At 34.4% G+C, this 16,566-nt stretch overlaps 2 long non-coding RNA genes across 3 annotated transcripts in view; one reads left to right on the plus strand and one right to left on the minus strand.

Moving 5' to 3' along the window:
* Positions 1–725: 725 nt before the first annotated feature.
* LOC140624963 (uncharacterized) overlaps positions 726–16,566 on the plus strand; it is a 32,315-nt gene continuing 16,474 nt past the window's right edge. Inside the window, exon 1 of the long non-coding RNA XR_012024382.1 lies at positions 726–824. This is a non-coding gene — a long non-coding RNA (uncharacterized lncRNA). The remainder of the gene's footprint in view (positions 825–16,566) is intronic.
* The window catches only part of LOC140624962 (uncharacterized), a 95,381-nt gene continuing 84,631 nt past the window's right edge, over positions 5,817–16,566 (minus strand). Inside the window, exons 3-4 of one of the 2 annotated variants that reach the window (XR_012024381.1) lie at positions 6,686–6,765; positions 5,817–6,205 (exon numbers count right to left, since the gene is read on the minus strand). This is a non-coding gene — a long non-coding RNA (uncharacterized lncRNA). Of the gene's footprint in view, positions 6,206–6,684; positions 6,766–16,566 lie in introns of those variants that run through there. The other variant, XR_012024380.1, reaches the window with a different exon arrangement.

The raw sequence follows: 16,566 nt of genomic DNA on the forward strand, positions 1-16,566 counted from the left end.
CCTCTTTTTTCTTAAAGGGCTGCAATGTGGCCACCAAGAGGAGTGAAGTGTGGTATGTTCCTGTGTGTGTTGGGGAAGGGGCTTGGAGTACATAGAACATTCACTTATCTATTCCAATCATCTATTTCTGGATTCTTTCAGAAAATTAGAACCAACCCTTGATAATAAGGAGTGTCTCAAGGCTCTATTACATAAATAAATCATGTTTTAAAGTGTAGTTTCTAAATATAACTGACTTGAAAGACAAAAATATGAATGAAAAACAAAACCTTCTTGTTGGAATGTGAAAAAGGGAAAATACTTTCAGATACACAGGAAATGCCGTAAAATAGAAATCTTTTTTCCCCCTCTCTGAAGAATCACAATTCTCTAACTGCCTGCAGCTCCTTACAATACTATTAGTCATTACAGAAAGTTTTTATAAATCTTGTTTTAATAAATCTTGTGTGTCACTGTGTTATCTGCCTGCCTCAATGTTTTTCTCCCCTTCCTTCACATTCCAATACACTTGCCTTTTCCATTTTTACACATGCCGACATATTTGAATGGAACATTACTTTCAGTTGAATTTTAAGCAGGAGTTTCCAGTTCTTTAGCCCTGGCATTTGGCCCTCGCAGGCATATTTCCCTGAGGGCCTGTGCTTTTGCCGAATGGGGAGGGGGAGAGTTTCTTCTATAAGGCATCTTTTTCTCTGGGTAGTTCTACTAGGGCACTTTGCCCATTCCTTTAGTCTACAGAGCAGTGAGCTTGGGTAGCTGCCACTGAGGGTTTCTCCCAAAGAGCCATTTTCCCAGAGGAAGCTGAGCCTGGGAAAGAAGCAAGGGTAGGATTCCCTTTAGTTCCTAAGTTGTGAGCTTCTTTCTTATTTTGGTAGAAGAAGAAACACTGCCAACCTACCACCTTCTTCCTTCTTTCTATTCTCTTTCTAAAGCAGTTCTAAATTTAGCAAAAGATCCCATTTCTAGGCAAGAAAAAAAGGGGGGGGTGTTCCAACTCCATTAAGAACAAGGGAATGTGTCTGTGATGATTTTACTGTTCCTCTAAAATAATAATTATTTCCTCTCCAAATGCTAACCTGGCATAGGTTTGCAACTGCAGATAACAAGAAGGGGTGAGGGAAGGCATGGGCAAGCATCACTGAATCAGCACATCAACCAATTATCTTTGTTTCTTTATTTTTTGTACATCTCTATGCATTACTAAATTCCTGAAGAGATCCAGGCAGAGAACTCGATGTAGGACATGCAAAATGTTTAAATTCCACTCTTCGTTTCAGAGTCAAATAGGGAGACAAATCTATGGAAATTAATTTTGCAAGTTATAGATGTGAAATGGTATTCTAGGAAATCTGAGTTCAGGAAAAATTATATGGACCTGATACACAAAATGAGAGCAAATATTCTATGAGCCAGTTTTCCTTGAAGATACTGACAAATTCACACAATGCTCGGAAGTTAAATAAGATACATAAAAAGAAAACTATGTGTAGATATTTTATAAAAGTAATGAGAAAAAGAAGAAGTCTTAAAACCATACAAATAAAAAGATTTCAAAATGTAAAATTAACATTGGAAATCATTTCCCTTACTATATGTTATAAACATAACAGCTATCACATATAATAAAATATAAGACCTCATTTAACCTAACATTTAAAAAGGTAAAATATCTGGATATATACCTTACAAGAAATTTGCAAGACCTATATAAGTAAAATTAAAAAAAAAACTATAGAAATACACAAAAATGACCTTGCAGAATGGAAAGGAATATTGTAAATGCATCACAACATGGACTATCATGAATATATATGTTCTTTCTAAGTTAACATATAAGTCAAAGTGATCCCAAAAGAATGTCATTAGGTTTGAATTAAAGTTCACATGAAATAATAAATAATCTCCTGGAAAGTATAATGAAAATTCAAGATTTGTACTACTGGTTATTAAAAATTATGATGAGTCTCTATATACAGTGCATTTTTGGTATATAAGAGGAAGCCAACTGAACAAAATACAAAATCCACAAATAAACCTAAATGAATATAAAAATTTTATTGTCTTTCTCTTTCCTCTATCTTTGGTTTCTTCTCTGATCACTACATATTTTTTTTTTTACTATTCCTAACTTTATTTGCTCTTCTCTCTCTCTATCTCTCTCTCTTTTTAAGATTTATTTATTTATTTGAGATATAGAGAAAGTGGGTGTAAGGTGGGGGGAGAAAGGCAGAGGAAGAGAGACTCACAAGCAGACCCTGCACTGAGTGCGGAGCTGGATGCAGGGCTTGATCCCACGACCCAAACCAAGAGTCCAAGACCCAATCAACTGCACCACTTAGGCCCCCTTTACTTGCTCTTCTCTTTATAGTTTCTTAAAGTAGAAGTTGAGGTCATTGATCTGATACATTTCTTCTTTCCCAGTATGAGCATTTTGTGGTAAAAAATTTTATCTAAATATTGCTTTATCAGTGTCTCCTCAATTTTGATATTGTTTTTATTTTCATTCAATTGAAAAGAAGTTATAATTTCCTTGTTGATTTCTTCTTTGATTTATGGATTATTTATTTATTTATTTTATTTATTTATTTATTTATTTATGAGAGATATATATATAGAGAGAGAGGCAGAGACACAGACATAGGGAGAAGCAGGCTCCATGCACGGAGTCTGATGTGGGACTCCATCCCACAACCCCAGGATCACGCCCTGAGTGAGATGAAGGCAGGCGCTAAACTGCTGAGCCACCCGGGCACCCCTTATATATGGATTATTTAGAACTGCATTTATTTTCAACTTATTTTGGAAGTTTTTCTATCATTGACTTCAAATTTAATTCCACTCTAGCCAGAGAATGCACTTCGTATAACTTGAATCCCTTTTAAATATTAAGACTAATTTTATGGTTCTGATATGATTTCTCTGTGTAAATGTTCCCATGGACAAGTTGACAATAGTAGAAAGTCTCTGGTTGTTTAGTGGTGTATTCTATGACTATCGATTAGTGCTGATTGATAGTCCGTGTATCAGTTTTGTAGAGATGGCAAAGCAAAGCACACAACAGGTGCTTAAACAATCAAAATATATTTTCTCACAATTATGAACAAGGTGTCATCAGGATTGTTTTCTTCTGAAGACTCTTTTCTTTTCTTGTAGATGGCTCTCTCCTCCCTGTGCCCTCACAAAGTCTGTTTCTGTGCATGTCTGTGTCCTTATCTCCAGTTTTTATAAAGACACTGGCCATATTGGATTAGGGACAAACTTAATGACCTCATTTTAACTCAATGATCCCTTTAACAAGGTCTCCTAATACAGTTACACTCTGAGGTACTGGGAGTTTGGAGCTCAACATGTAAATTTGGATGATGGGGTGTACAATTCAGCCCTCAGCAATATGAAAAAGTATTTTATACTCTTTCTTATTTCTTTCTCCTTATTCTGCTAATTATTGCAAGAAGGGTGTTGAAATCACCAACTGTAATCATGGATTTATCCATTTCTCACTGAAGTGCTATTAGATTTTGCTTCATATATTTTGAGACGTCGTTACTAGGCGTACAGTTATAATTTTTATGTCTTCTTGATGAATTTACCCCTCTATCATTATGAGATGGCCCTTTTCATCCTCGGTAATTCTTTTTTTGCTCTAAAATATGTTTTACTTGATATTAATATAGTTATTCCAGTTTTTTGTTTGTTTTTTGATTAGTGTGGATTTCTTGGAGACAGCATAGAAATTTCCCATACTTTTTACAGATAATGCATCATCATTAAAATTATTTTTGGATTCTAGGACTCAATTATGATTTCTTTGAAGTTTATAATTAATCTTGCACTTCAAATTTTATATACAGGTATATATATATATGCATACATACATACACAACACATATGTATACATTAAAATTATATATTACATATGCAAACATTATAAATATTATGTAATATAAAATATTAAGATTTATATTATATACAAAATCAGCTCACTAGTCTTTCCTCTGTTACTTTTAAGTGAGCTGTAGACCAACCAAGGCCCAATTATGACACTTTTTTAAAGATTTTATTTATTTATTTATGAGAGACACAGAAAGAGAGGCAGAGACACGGGCAGAGGGAGAAGCAGGCTCCCTGTGGGGAGCCCGATGCAGGACTTGATCCCAGGACCCCAGAATCATGAAGCTGCAGGCAGACGCTCAACCACTGAGCCACCCAGGTGCTCCTAATTATGACATTTTGAAAAAGAAATACTAAATTTTATCTGGGCTAAGATGAACATTTGGCTGTCATATGTTAAATTTCCCGTCCTTAGCTAAGAAAGTTCTCCTCATGATATTTTCACTGAGTTCAAGTTAGGAATTATCCTAGTGACATGCTAAAACTTTGTTGTTGAATATAAACATAATTAGGAAATTTTTCAGAATGTAGAATGCGATTCTGCTGTATTAATTCAAATCATATTTGCAAGTGGTGACGACAAAGCTTTTGCCACTAAGATTTTTTTTAGATTCATAATATATATTTAAAATTACAATCATATCAGCAATTATTTTAAAGTATTATTTTAGTAAATATTAATAATTATTTGGTTATTACTCTACCTATCTGGTTTAATTACGCACTATTATTAAAAACTAATATTATTTTCCAGAGTCTCTTTTAAAGTAACCTTTTATACCAAAGCACATTAGAGATACAGAAATTACACTCATTGACTGCATGAATGGTTAATGAATTTTCTCAAATGAGCACACTTGTATAATCACCAGCTTCATCAAGAAGACAGCATTACCAGCACCTAGAATCTTCTTATGACCCATCTCAACCCTATGCTTTCCTGAATCACTTCTCTACATATTAATTTTATCCTTTTTAGAAATATTTACAAATGAGACCCAATAGTATGTTTATTTCATGTCTGGATTCCTTTGCTCAAAATTTTGGTCTGAGAGTCACACATATTGTTAAATACCCTTGTAGTTTATTCATTTTCATTGCTGCATAGCATTTTTTATATGAATACATAACAATGCATTCATTCATGCTACTATTGGTGGGCATTTAAATTGTTTCCAAATTTTGGCCATTCTGTATCATGCAGGTAGAAACATCCTTGTATATGTTTTGTTAGAGCACACACCACATGCAGATGTATTCCTAGGGCTGGAATTACTGTACATAGGGAATGTGTAAAATCAATTAGTAGATAATGTTTCTATGGAATGTTACCCCAACTAATGAATGTTACCCCAACTAGTAGCGTGAGAGATACAATTGCTGCAAATATTGACCCAAGCCATGGATAATGGATTCCTTTTCATTTTAACCATTTTGGTCACTGTGTGTTGATACTTCATTATGTTTTTATTTTTAAATTTCTGTGATGAGTCAGAAGTTGAGAACTTTAAAAAATATTCTTTGATCATTAGGAAATTATTTTATTTGAAGTACTCATTTAAAGTTTCTTTTAGTTTAAACTCCATTATTTTTCTGTTGTGCTGTTTATCTGTCTCTAACTGATTTTTAGGAAATCTTTATATGTTTCTTTTCATTTTTATATATTGTAAATCTCTTCTTCCTCATTGTAGCTTGACTTTCCCTCTGCGATTGAGAATTCTTAATGTTGTTTGTACACGTTTTTTCCTTTGTGGTTAGTGACACCTGTGTCCTTTTTTTTTTTTTTTTAAGATTGTATTTATTCATTCATGAAAGACACAGAAAGAGAGGCAGAGACACAGGCAGAGGGAGAAGCAGGCTCCATGCAAGGAGCCCGATATGGGACTCGATCCCGGATCACTCCCTGAGCCAAAGGCAGATTGCCCAACTGCTAAGCCACTCAGGCATCCCTATCTGTGTCCTTTTTAAGAATTCTTTCTCCAAAGTAGAAGCCATAATTTTCTTCTGTGTACTTTCAGACACTTTATTAGTTTATGTTTTATGTTTGGATTTTATATTAGTTTGTTGGGGCTGCCATAACAAAGTATCATAAACTGGATGGCTTAAACACAGAAATTTATTGTCTTCCATTTCTGGAGGCTAAAAGTCAGAGATCAAGATGTCTGCAAGGTTAGTTCCTTCTTAAGTCTGTTAGGAAAAATCCATTCCAGGCCTTTTTCTATAGCTTCTGATGTTTTCCTGGCAATCTTTGACATTCCTCAGCATGTAGAAGCATTTCACTCACATCTGTCTTCATCTTTACATGGTGTTTTTCCTGTGTGCAGATTCATATCTAAGTATCATCTTTTTATAAGGACAACAGTGGTATTGGATTAGGGGCCACCTTACTCCGGTATGACCTCATCTGAACTAATTACATCTGCAATATCTCTATTTTGAAACAAGGTCAAATTCTTCTAAGGTACTAGGAGTTAGGACTTTAACAATTTTGAGAGGATACAATTCAACTCATAACAGATTTAAGGTCCATCTACACTTCCTTTTGGTGAATGGTGTAAGGTATTACTTTTTTTTCCCCTGTGGATTATCTGACAAACCAACACCATTCACCATTAAGACTTCTTTTCTACTGTTTTTCTTGTCACTGACAACTTATCCATAAGTTAAAAGTTTGTATATGACTGGGTTTGTTTCTGGAGACTGTTTCTTACATCAATGGCACATTTGTCTACTATTGTACTAACAGCAGTCTGTCTTAACAATTTAAACTTCTCATTTGTATAAAGCCTCTCACTTTGTTCCTTCTCAGTATTTTCTTAGATATTTTTGTTCCTGTGTGCTTTGTGTTCCAAATTCAATTCATCAATGTCCACCCTAAAAAAAAAAAAAAAGACTTTAAAATTTTTTATTGTGTTTGAAATGAATACATAGGTCAATTTGGAGAATATCTTTAAAATACTGTGTTCCAATGATCCTTGAACAAGTTATAGCCCCCATTTACTTACCTTCTTTAAATTCTCTGAAAAAAAAATATATTCAATTTCTTCCTAGGTGTTTAACGTTTTTATGCTTTAGAAATAATGTGAGGGATCCCTGGGTGGCGCAGCGGTTTGGCGCCTGCCTTTGGCCCAGGGCGCGATCCTGGAGACGCGGGATCGAATCCCACGTCAGGCTCCCGGTGCATGGAGCCTGCTTCTCCCTCTGCCTGTGTCTCTGCCTCTCTCTCTCTCTCTCTCTCTCTGTGACTATCATAAATAAATAAAATCTTTAAAAAAAAAATAAAAAAATAAAAAAAAATAAAAAAAATAAAAAGTAGAAATAATGTGAGAATTTTCATTTTCTAATTTTTTTGCTGGCATATATAATTGTAGGTGTTGTGTTGACCTTAATCCAGCTGCTATTTAAATTCACTTATTGACCTTAATAATTTATCTGTAAATTATTTTTACACACACACACATAAGTTTGTTACACACAAATTTGCACAATTATGTCATCTGCAAAAAAAAGCCAGTTTGATTTTTTCCTTTCAATTTCTTACACATCTTAATTGCTTCTCTTGCTTATTATACTGGCTAGGCCTCTAGTAAAATGACGAAGAGCAGTGATAACAGCATCCCTGTCTCATTTCCAATTTCAGGACAAATATCTTTGATTAATCATTATTATGGATGTTTGTAGTTTTTTTTTATAGATAATATTTACTTATCCCAGCTATTTGTATTAGTTTTCTCTTGTAGCATAATGAATTACCACAAACTTAGTGGCTTAAAATAACATCGATTTGTTAGCTAACAGTTCTATAGGTCAGAAGTCCCTGAGTTTTCTGCTAAGGTTATCACAAAGTTAAAATCAAGGTGTTACCTGAGCTGAATTCCCATCTGGAAGCTCTTAGAAAAAATCTGCTCCAAAGCCCACTCTTGTGGTTGTAGAATCCAGTGCCTGCCTGCTATCAGCTAAGGCAACTCCCTGAGAGGCTACCTGCATTTCTACCCCCATTGCCCCCTCCATCTGTAAGCAGGCAGCCACCTAGCATGTCTCATCCTTGTATTTTGACTCCAACTTCACCAGTCTCTGACCTCTAAACTCAGATTTAAAAGGTTCATGTGATTTGGCAAGGACCATACAGTTAATCTCTCCGTTTTAGGGTCAACTGACTTGTGACATTGATAATATCTGCAAAATCCCTCTTGCCCCATAAAGTAACAAAATCATGGGAGTAATATCTCATCATATTCACAGACTTACTTCACATTCTACAGGAAGAGATTACAGAAAGATAAGAATCATTTCAGAATTTTGCCTTAATTTTCTCAAGTGCTTAATATGTCTAAGGACATGATCATATTATTTTTTTTAACCTTTCTTGTGGTGAGTTACACAGAATTTTTTTTAATCGATTAAGCCAAATTGGCATTCCTACAATACACACACCTCACTTGAGATTAATTATATTTTTTGTATTCTGATAGATTTAAATTCATAAGATATTTTGAATTTTTCTCATCTCATGAACATAGTAATATTCTTCTCTTATTATAATTTGTCATGTTTTGATATCAATAATACCAATATACTGGCTTCATAGCATGTTTTGAGACACTTTCTGCTTTTTCTAACCCTAAGACATTTTGTATAAGATTGATGATATTTCTTTTATGATTTTTTTTTGGAATTAACCAATGAAGTGCTCTTTTATAATGAGAATAATTTCTTAAATAGATATATTATTACTCAGATCTTCTACTTTTTCTTGTGTTTTTTCAGAAAGTGTTCATTTTATCTGATTTTTCAAATTATTATCATTAAGTTGTTTATAGCATCCTTATGTTATCTATATAATGTTTATAGAGTCTATCAAAATGCCCCATTTTTCATCTTGATCTTTGTGTCTTGTTCCTCTTTCTTTTTATCAGATAAAAAACAAGTTTTGGCTTTTTTCATTTGCTCCATAATGTTTATTTTATTTTATTTTTTATTAATTTCTTCTTTTGTTATTTTCTTCTTTTTACTTTAAAAAATAATTTTCTGTTCTGTCTCTAACTACTGACATGTATTTTAAGATCATAGTTTTTAGGCACACACAGAACATTTTAAAATAAGAATCACAGGACACCTGAGTGGCTCAGTCAGATAAGTGTCTGCCTTCAGCTCAGGTCATGATCCCAGGGTCCTGGGATGGAGCCCCACTGTAAGGCTCCCTGCTCAGAGGGGAGCCTGCTTGTGGCTCTGCCTCTGCTGCTCCCCATGCTGGTGCTCTCATACATACATACATACATACATAAATATATATCTTTTAAGAATAAAATAAAAAGAATCACAATCATTATCAAGTTTCAGAAAAAGTGATGTAAATCTGAAGCTTGAATTCTTTTGGTGGATGCTCCAGTCTTGTGCATCCCATTCTGTGCTCTGGCTTTGCCCTTCAGTGCCCCCTTTCAGATCTTCCTTGTATCCACCCTGACCATAAATCTTATTCCATTCTTGTGCTTAAACCAAACTCATGGACTGTTAGCCTGGGTCTGGATCCTAGACTCTTCAGTAAAAGTCTATTTCAGACTCTTTGACTTACATTTATTCTTTATATTTCTAATCAAGTTTTATAGATTTTCTCCTTCAAATTAAATCTTGTTCCCATTACTATAACTCCAATCTTGAATTTCTCATTCTATGACAATTTCTTCTGATTCAGCAAATTGCACTTTCTCTAGATCATATTATTAATTCACCTGCCTCAATCACCACTTTTATCCTATGTGTTTGGTTAGAACAATGAAATTAATCTATGCTCATTCTTGTTTCCAGTAATTTTTGCTTTTCTCATTCCTAATGTGAATTTTCCTCATTTCTCTCATGAGATCTATTTCTTTAATAGAATGATTTCTAACTACTCCATCCTTGTGAATCTATGTTGATTGCTTTCTTTGTGAAGGGGGGGGTCATATATTTTATTTTAGTTTCCCTTCAGAGTCAAGTAAAACTAAACATATAGACAACAAAATATATTTATTGATTGCTTTTAAAAATCAGCATATTAATTATGTTAGTTAAGCTGCCAGGTGGATAATCAGGATAATAGAATTTCTAATTTGAAAATCAAAAGTTATAGAGGAGTGTTGGCTTTAAAATGAAACCTTTAGAGAAACTGAAAAATTTTCAAAATTTCAGAAAGTTCTAGATTTAATTAGATTTACTATAAGCGAATCATTTAAGTTTGGATTCATCATGTGGCAGTGGAGTGGAGGAGTAGGTATAAAAGGTCAAGTTTTTAGCCCTTCTCTACTTCACCTTCTTAAGAATCAGAAGCTCTAAGGAGCAAGCAATTAGTCATTGCAAAAATTCAAAGTGACAATTGACTATACTTTTTTCAGTACAAGATTAAAAGATATCCAGAGAGCCTCTTTCCCTTATTTTAGATGAAAGGGAAACTATGGCTTTGGTCCCAATTCAGATTATCCACTTTCTGTAAGAACAGTTTGAATATCTTCAGCTTTGAGGTTTTCTTCCTTTGCTTTTGAGGTCAAAGGAAGAAGATACATGTCTTCTCATTTGGGAATAATCTAAATATAGAGGACTCAAATATTATCTTGATTTGAGCGTCTGTGTTATATTTACTGACAACCGGATGGTTATTTTAACTTACAAAAAGATTACAAAAAAATAGTTTTAAGAGGAGTCTAAAGCTCTTTCATTATTAATGAAATAATGTTTCAGTTGATCAGTAAACTATTTTAAAAAAAAGTTTTCCAAGGAAGAGCAACTGTTCTTAACATTAGCAAATATTCATATATTTTTATTGGCAGTTATTTGGATGTTTTCCCACTTTGGGTGTGATTTCAGTATGCATAATGAATGCATTGTATATGAAATAGAGTTTTGAAGTGAAGTGTTAGGAATAAATGATTATTAAATGCCTAAGGGTGAAGAGGCAACAAACAGTATATTTCTAAGACATGAGGGAAAGATTGCATATGTAACAGGAAAAACACTGGACTGTGAGTTGGGATATCTGGATTAAAGAGGTAATGTAACACTGAACAATGAGTGGTGATATCGAAGGCACACACACCTGGATTTGAAGGCTGGCTACGCTATATACAAGCTAACTGAGATTAGGAAAGTCAATCAAAACTGGATCTCAGTTTGTTCATATAGAATATGTCAATAATATTACCCAACCCATAGTGCAGATGTCACTTTAAAAATCAATGTTTATTACTCTTTGTTTTTTTCTCAGTTCCATAACTTCCTCAGTAGATTGTAGAGGTTTTAAGATCTAGATGTACTAAATAGAGCCATGGAAAGTTAAAGAAGGGGTTTCTAAGCTGAAAGTGATCAGAAGTAAATGAAAAGTAAGGGATGAAATCCCAAGCTGAGACTGATGCAATTAGGGAAATGAACTAAGGAAAACAGCAAAGTGCAAGTTCAAGATAGACTGGAATGCAGGGAAATGGATGTTAGCCAAATTTATACCAAGGAAAAAAAATAAATGGTGAGATGAATGTGTGAATGATGAAAAGCAGACTGCATCCAGAAAAACAGAGTAACTAACTAGCTAAGAATAATTTTATGGATCCTACCACTTGTTGAATTTGATGGGACACGTTGGGATTTTAATGGGCCACTCCCATTGCAGTTATTCCTGAAGGCAGTATTGCTGTACCAGATATTTGGTTAGTTCCTCTGTAGAACTGTTTTATTTCTTTATTCATTTATTCCCTAAATATTTTTTGAGTGCTTACTTTGTGCCGGGCACTGCAGCCTTAAATAATCTCTGCCCTCATACTGTCAGACAATAAACATAATCAATATGTAAACTATTTATGTAATTTAGAAGATGACTTGATTTGGTCTTTGGAGAAGAATAAGTCAAGGGTGCATCAAAAGGACTGCAACTGTAAATAAGTTGGTCAAGGTTGTTCTCACTAAGAAGGTAGGCAGGATTTTAAAGTAGACAAAGGAGATTGTCATGCAGATGTATAGAAGATGAGTCCACACAGAAAAATTAAGAAAATAGGTAGAAGAGATAAGGTCAGAGAAATACTAACCTAGTAAATAGTGTAGTACCCCACATGCCGTTGTAAGGATTTGCCATTCATTTTGAGTGAGATAAGAAAAACACTGAAGGATTCTGAGCAGAGGAGAGCAGAATATGATAAATGTTTTAAAAAGATTACTTTGAATGCTATGTTTAGAATAGATTCCAGATGGGAGGAAGGATAGACACAGAGACCACTTAAGATACTACTGCAATAATCCACGGAAGAGATAATGTGGTTTGGTTCAAAATGATAGGAGTGAGGTGCTGACAAAGGATCATTATATGAATGCATTTTGAATGTAAAACCCATAGGTATTCTTAACAGACTGGATGTGGTACGTGAGAGAATAATATGAATCAATGATGACTCTTAGGTTTTCTGGGCTGGGCAGTGGGAAGGATGGAATTGATTTTAAGTGAGATGTGAAAATCTACAGGTAGAACAGGTTTGAGAATTAGGATCAGGAGTTCAGTTTTGGAGATGTTAAATCTGAGATTCAAATTGAGACACACTAAATACCCTGTGCTGATACTGAGTTGGCAGTTGAGTATACAAGTCTGGAGATCAGAATGTCTGGGATAGAGACAAATTTGGGCATTATAAGCCTTAAATAATATCAACAAAAGGGTGAGTATAATTACAGAAGAGATCTAGCACTAAGCCAAGGGGCACTTCTGTGTTAAGAGGTTGGGAAGAAAGTAAGAACCAGACAACAAGGCAGGAAAGGGTATTAGTAAGGTTAGGTAGGAGGAAAATCCAGCAATTGTGGGGTCCTGGAATCCAGGTGAAAAATGAGTTGCCAGAAGTAGAGAGTAATCAACTGTGCCAAATATTGCAGATAGGGTATAAATATGAGAAGTGAAAATTGACTAGTCGATTTAGTAAATTAGTGGTCGTAGGTGATCCACAGTGGTAGTTTTAATGAAGTTTTGTAGGCAAAAGTCTGATTATAGTTGTACCTGCCTTTTTGTCTTCAGGGAGTTGGATTAAATCTAAGTTAAGGGAGAGACTGAGGTGAAAAATGTTTATTTCCTTTGAAAGTTGTTAGTTATAAAGGGATGGCATTTTGCTGTCATTTCTGATCTTTGAATGTAGTTTTCAAATAGCTACCTATTACAACCACAAGTTTCTGAAGGAAATATGCAAATGTGATTCTTTAGGAAAAAAAATAAAACCTGTTTATTACCACAGATGTTGTGTTTTATTTTTGTTTGTTTGTTTGTTGACTCCCTCTCCAAAGGAATCTTTTGGTGATCTAGGAAGGATCCTTGGAGATATAAGCAAAATACTTGCCTCCGCTAAATCAAATCCTTTACAAATGTAAGGAAAGCAGCCTCTTTTGCTATTTTGTAGTTGGCTTAATATAAACAGTGGCAGTAGGTAATACTAAGAAAAGCATAGAAAAGAAAATTGGTGGAAAATTGAATCTCTCCCTATGTCATAGAAGTCTATGTAAGTTTATTTATCCTGTTGCCTATCCTGACTCCTATCAAGTTTTATTAGTTTTTTGGGTTTTTTGGGGGGGTTTGGTGGTTTTTTTGGGGGTGGTTTTTTGGTGTGTTTGGTTTCTTTTTGTTTTTGCTTTTTTTTTTTTTTATGGGAAGTGGGATGGAGAAGGATGTTTCCTCTAGAAGAAAGGCGATTTAAGACCTCATCCAATTGCATCAAACCACTAAGGAGCTAAAAGGCTTAAGATATTAGCCCCAAAGTCCAGAATTTCAAAGAGGCTGGATTCTATGAAAAAACACTCACCAGCACATCTCTATGGGAGCATGAGGTTTTAAAATGACACTTAAGCTTCAATTTCTAGCAATATAATTCAGTAAATGTCCTTGGTTATGACTATGCATTTCAATCTTATTACTTCTTGGGACCTGGAATGGGGGTTACAGTGCTCAACAAATGCATATGAATTAAGGAAATCTTACTAATGGTTTTTACCTGTAGTTCAGAGGTAACCCCAATCTTTTCTCATTTGCCCCTCTTTCCCTTTCCATCATTCTAATCCCTCCCCATCAACCCCCAACCTGGTTTTCTCCCAGGTCCATTCAGTTTCAGATTGCTTCATTTCTCAGCCCTTTTCTTCCTCTTGAAATCCCAATGGAATCATAACCAGCCCCTCTGTTTTCCCATTTCCTCAAATGCTAAGGTCTCATATGTTCCTTACAAGTCTCTACTTGTATAATAGGCACAAATACACTTAGGGTTCCTGTTCTCATCCTTAAAAGATCAATCAGGTAGTGGATATCTTTAGTTTTTGGTTTTTGGTTTTGGCTTTTTTTCCCTTTTCTTTAGGATGACAGAATGAGTTAGAAGAATAATTATAGACCTAGTAGGCTTTATGCTAAAGATCTGTTACTAAAAAACTGGGCACAGGCAACATTTTGGTAAATCGAATAACATTTTCTATTAATACTTATAGTAAAACTTTTGGCCTGATTAGAATGTCTCTTAATTTGACAATAATTTACTAGTGAAGTATTAGCAGTGACATTCAATTCACTGAATCATGGAATCTTGATAATACAAGGATGCATATGTGTCATTAAATTAATGTCATTCATTTAACTATTGAGGAAAAACAAGGGTCATAGGTAGGTCATAGGTGAAAATGACTGTCACAGATTACTTAACCATCTGACATTTCCCAGTGGCTGATGCTGTCTTCTCCCCAAGGCCTAGGTATTCCAGCCCTTGTCCAGGCATATAGAAATCAAAGTAGTTTACCTCACCAAGGAATGCTTAACACTTTCAAGCATTTAATTCATTTCATTACAATTGGTTTTAATCATTTTTCTTCCAGGACATACCTTTCATGAGCATTTTTTTATGTATTGTCAGTGGGAGTGATGACCTTATTTTAGAAAAGCAGTGCTGGGGACTTGAAAGAGATTATCCGTGTGCTGCTTCTTCCAGAGTATAAGCTAGAAACTAAGTTGACCTAGCAGTACTTCTCTAGTTTCAGCAAATAAGAGGTTTCTTTTTCTCTTCTGTGCCTGCTTGAATTACAAACAACTCCTTGAAGCATCTGTTTTCACTAAATTTGACAGCCAGAAAGGAAAGTTCACAATTTCAGCAGCTGTTATTTGTTTTTTTTCTTTACTGAGATGAGCAGCAAGACCACAGTGTCTAGAGATTTGTTTGATTACTCAGCAGGACAGTAGAACCTAAAGCAGAAAGATAATAGAAAACATGAAAAGACAGGGGAAAACATGACATGAGCAAGCATCAAAAAGGCATAGTTTGATAAGCAGGATCACCAAATAAAGTCTGCTCTGGCAGCATGGTGACCAGAGAGAATGCTACAGATGCAAAATAGCTCAAGTAAAGGCCTGATTCAAGGGCACACATTAATGTGGACAGTATGTAAATTGAGTCATCTGTTTATACTACACATCATTCTTTCCAAAGTGAAATTTTCATGATTGGAAGTTAGGTGACAAACATTATAACTCATAATGCCCTCTTTTTTAAAAGCAACCATAAATAAATTACAAAGTAAGAAAGTGTTTTCTAATGGCTTCTAGACAGAATATAGGCTGCCTGTGTCAACAAGTTGTGAGGAGACAAATTTGGACACCAGGATGTGAAGAACCCATCCAGAGTCAGAGAATAAAAGTACAAAGTCAAACTGAAGTCTCAAGAAAGATACGAAGAAAAGCAAGATCCCAAAGTCACCATCAAGAGAATGAGTCCACTAGAAAAAAACAGAACTCCAAGCTACTAGGCTTTACCAGAAGAAAATACATTCAAGAACATTCAGGAAAGTGTGAGGAGCTAATGGCTTATTTCTCAGGAATAGAGAGCCTGAGCATGGAATACAAAATTTGTTTCTGTGCAGCAACGCATCACATTAGACAGGGACAAGGAAGATACCTCTGTCCAGGTTACAAAGGAAATTTGAAGAACACAAGATGGAAAAAGGAGATCCAATATTCAAAGTGGAAAAGTTATGAGAAAAAAAATTCTCTTCTGAAGATGTTACAGAAAATGTTGAGATATATCTCAGGAGCAATAATATTATTAAAAATTATGGTTAATATAAAGAATCCTATTTCCAAACAAGAATAAACAAAACAACTGATGGCTGTTTGCCAACTACAGAAGTAGAAAATGCTGAACTAGAGTTTAAAAAGATTGAAAAAGTATCTTTTTCTCATCAACTAACATTGTGAAGATATAAAAACAAAGCATATCCTGCATGATCCTTGTAAATGGAAATTTAATTTTAGCTAATTGGAATTTTTTTCAACTATCTTTTTATTCAACATTTAAAACAAAGTATTTTCTTTTAAAAGAAGAAATCTTTATCTTCAGTGTGGGTCACAATGACCTTAAATTATTTATTCGTTGGAGAACAAAAGAGTGTTCAATGCCATGTATGGAAATTTGTAGAACTTTGCTGATATTTTATAGTTAGGAGGACTTGATAACTGAGTTCTTAAAACTGAGAGTAGTTTTAAAATGGAGTTTTTGGTAACAAGAACTGTGCTGTGCATATTTAGAGGAGGAAAGAAATACGGCCAACAATTAGATTTTGTTTACTTGACATAATTCAATTTATTGGTAAATTAGACTGTTAAACTGAGAGAAACATTTTTCTTTCCTCCTTAAATTTTGATTATTTTAATTG

Source organism: Canis lupus, chromosome 35 (genome assembly GCF_048164855.1).
Source record: "Canis lupus baileyi chromosome 35, mCanLup2.hap1, whole genome shotgun sequence".
Lineage (NCBI taxonomy): Eukaryota > Metazoa > Chordata > Mammalia > Carnivora > Canidae > Canis > Canis lupus.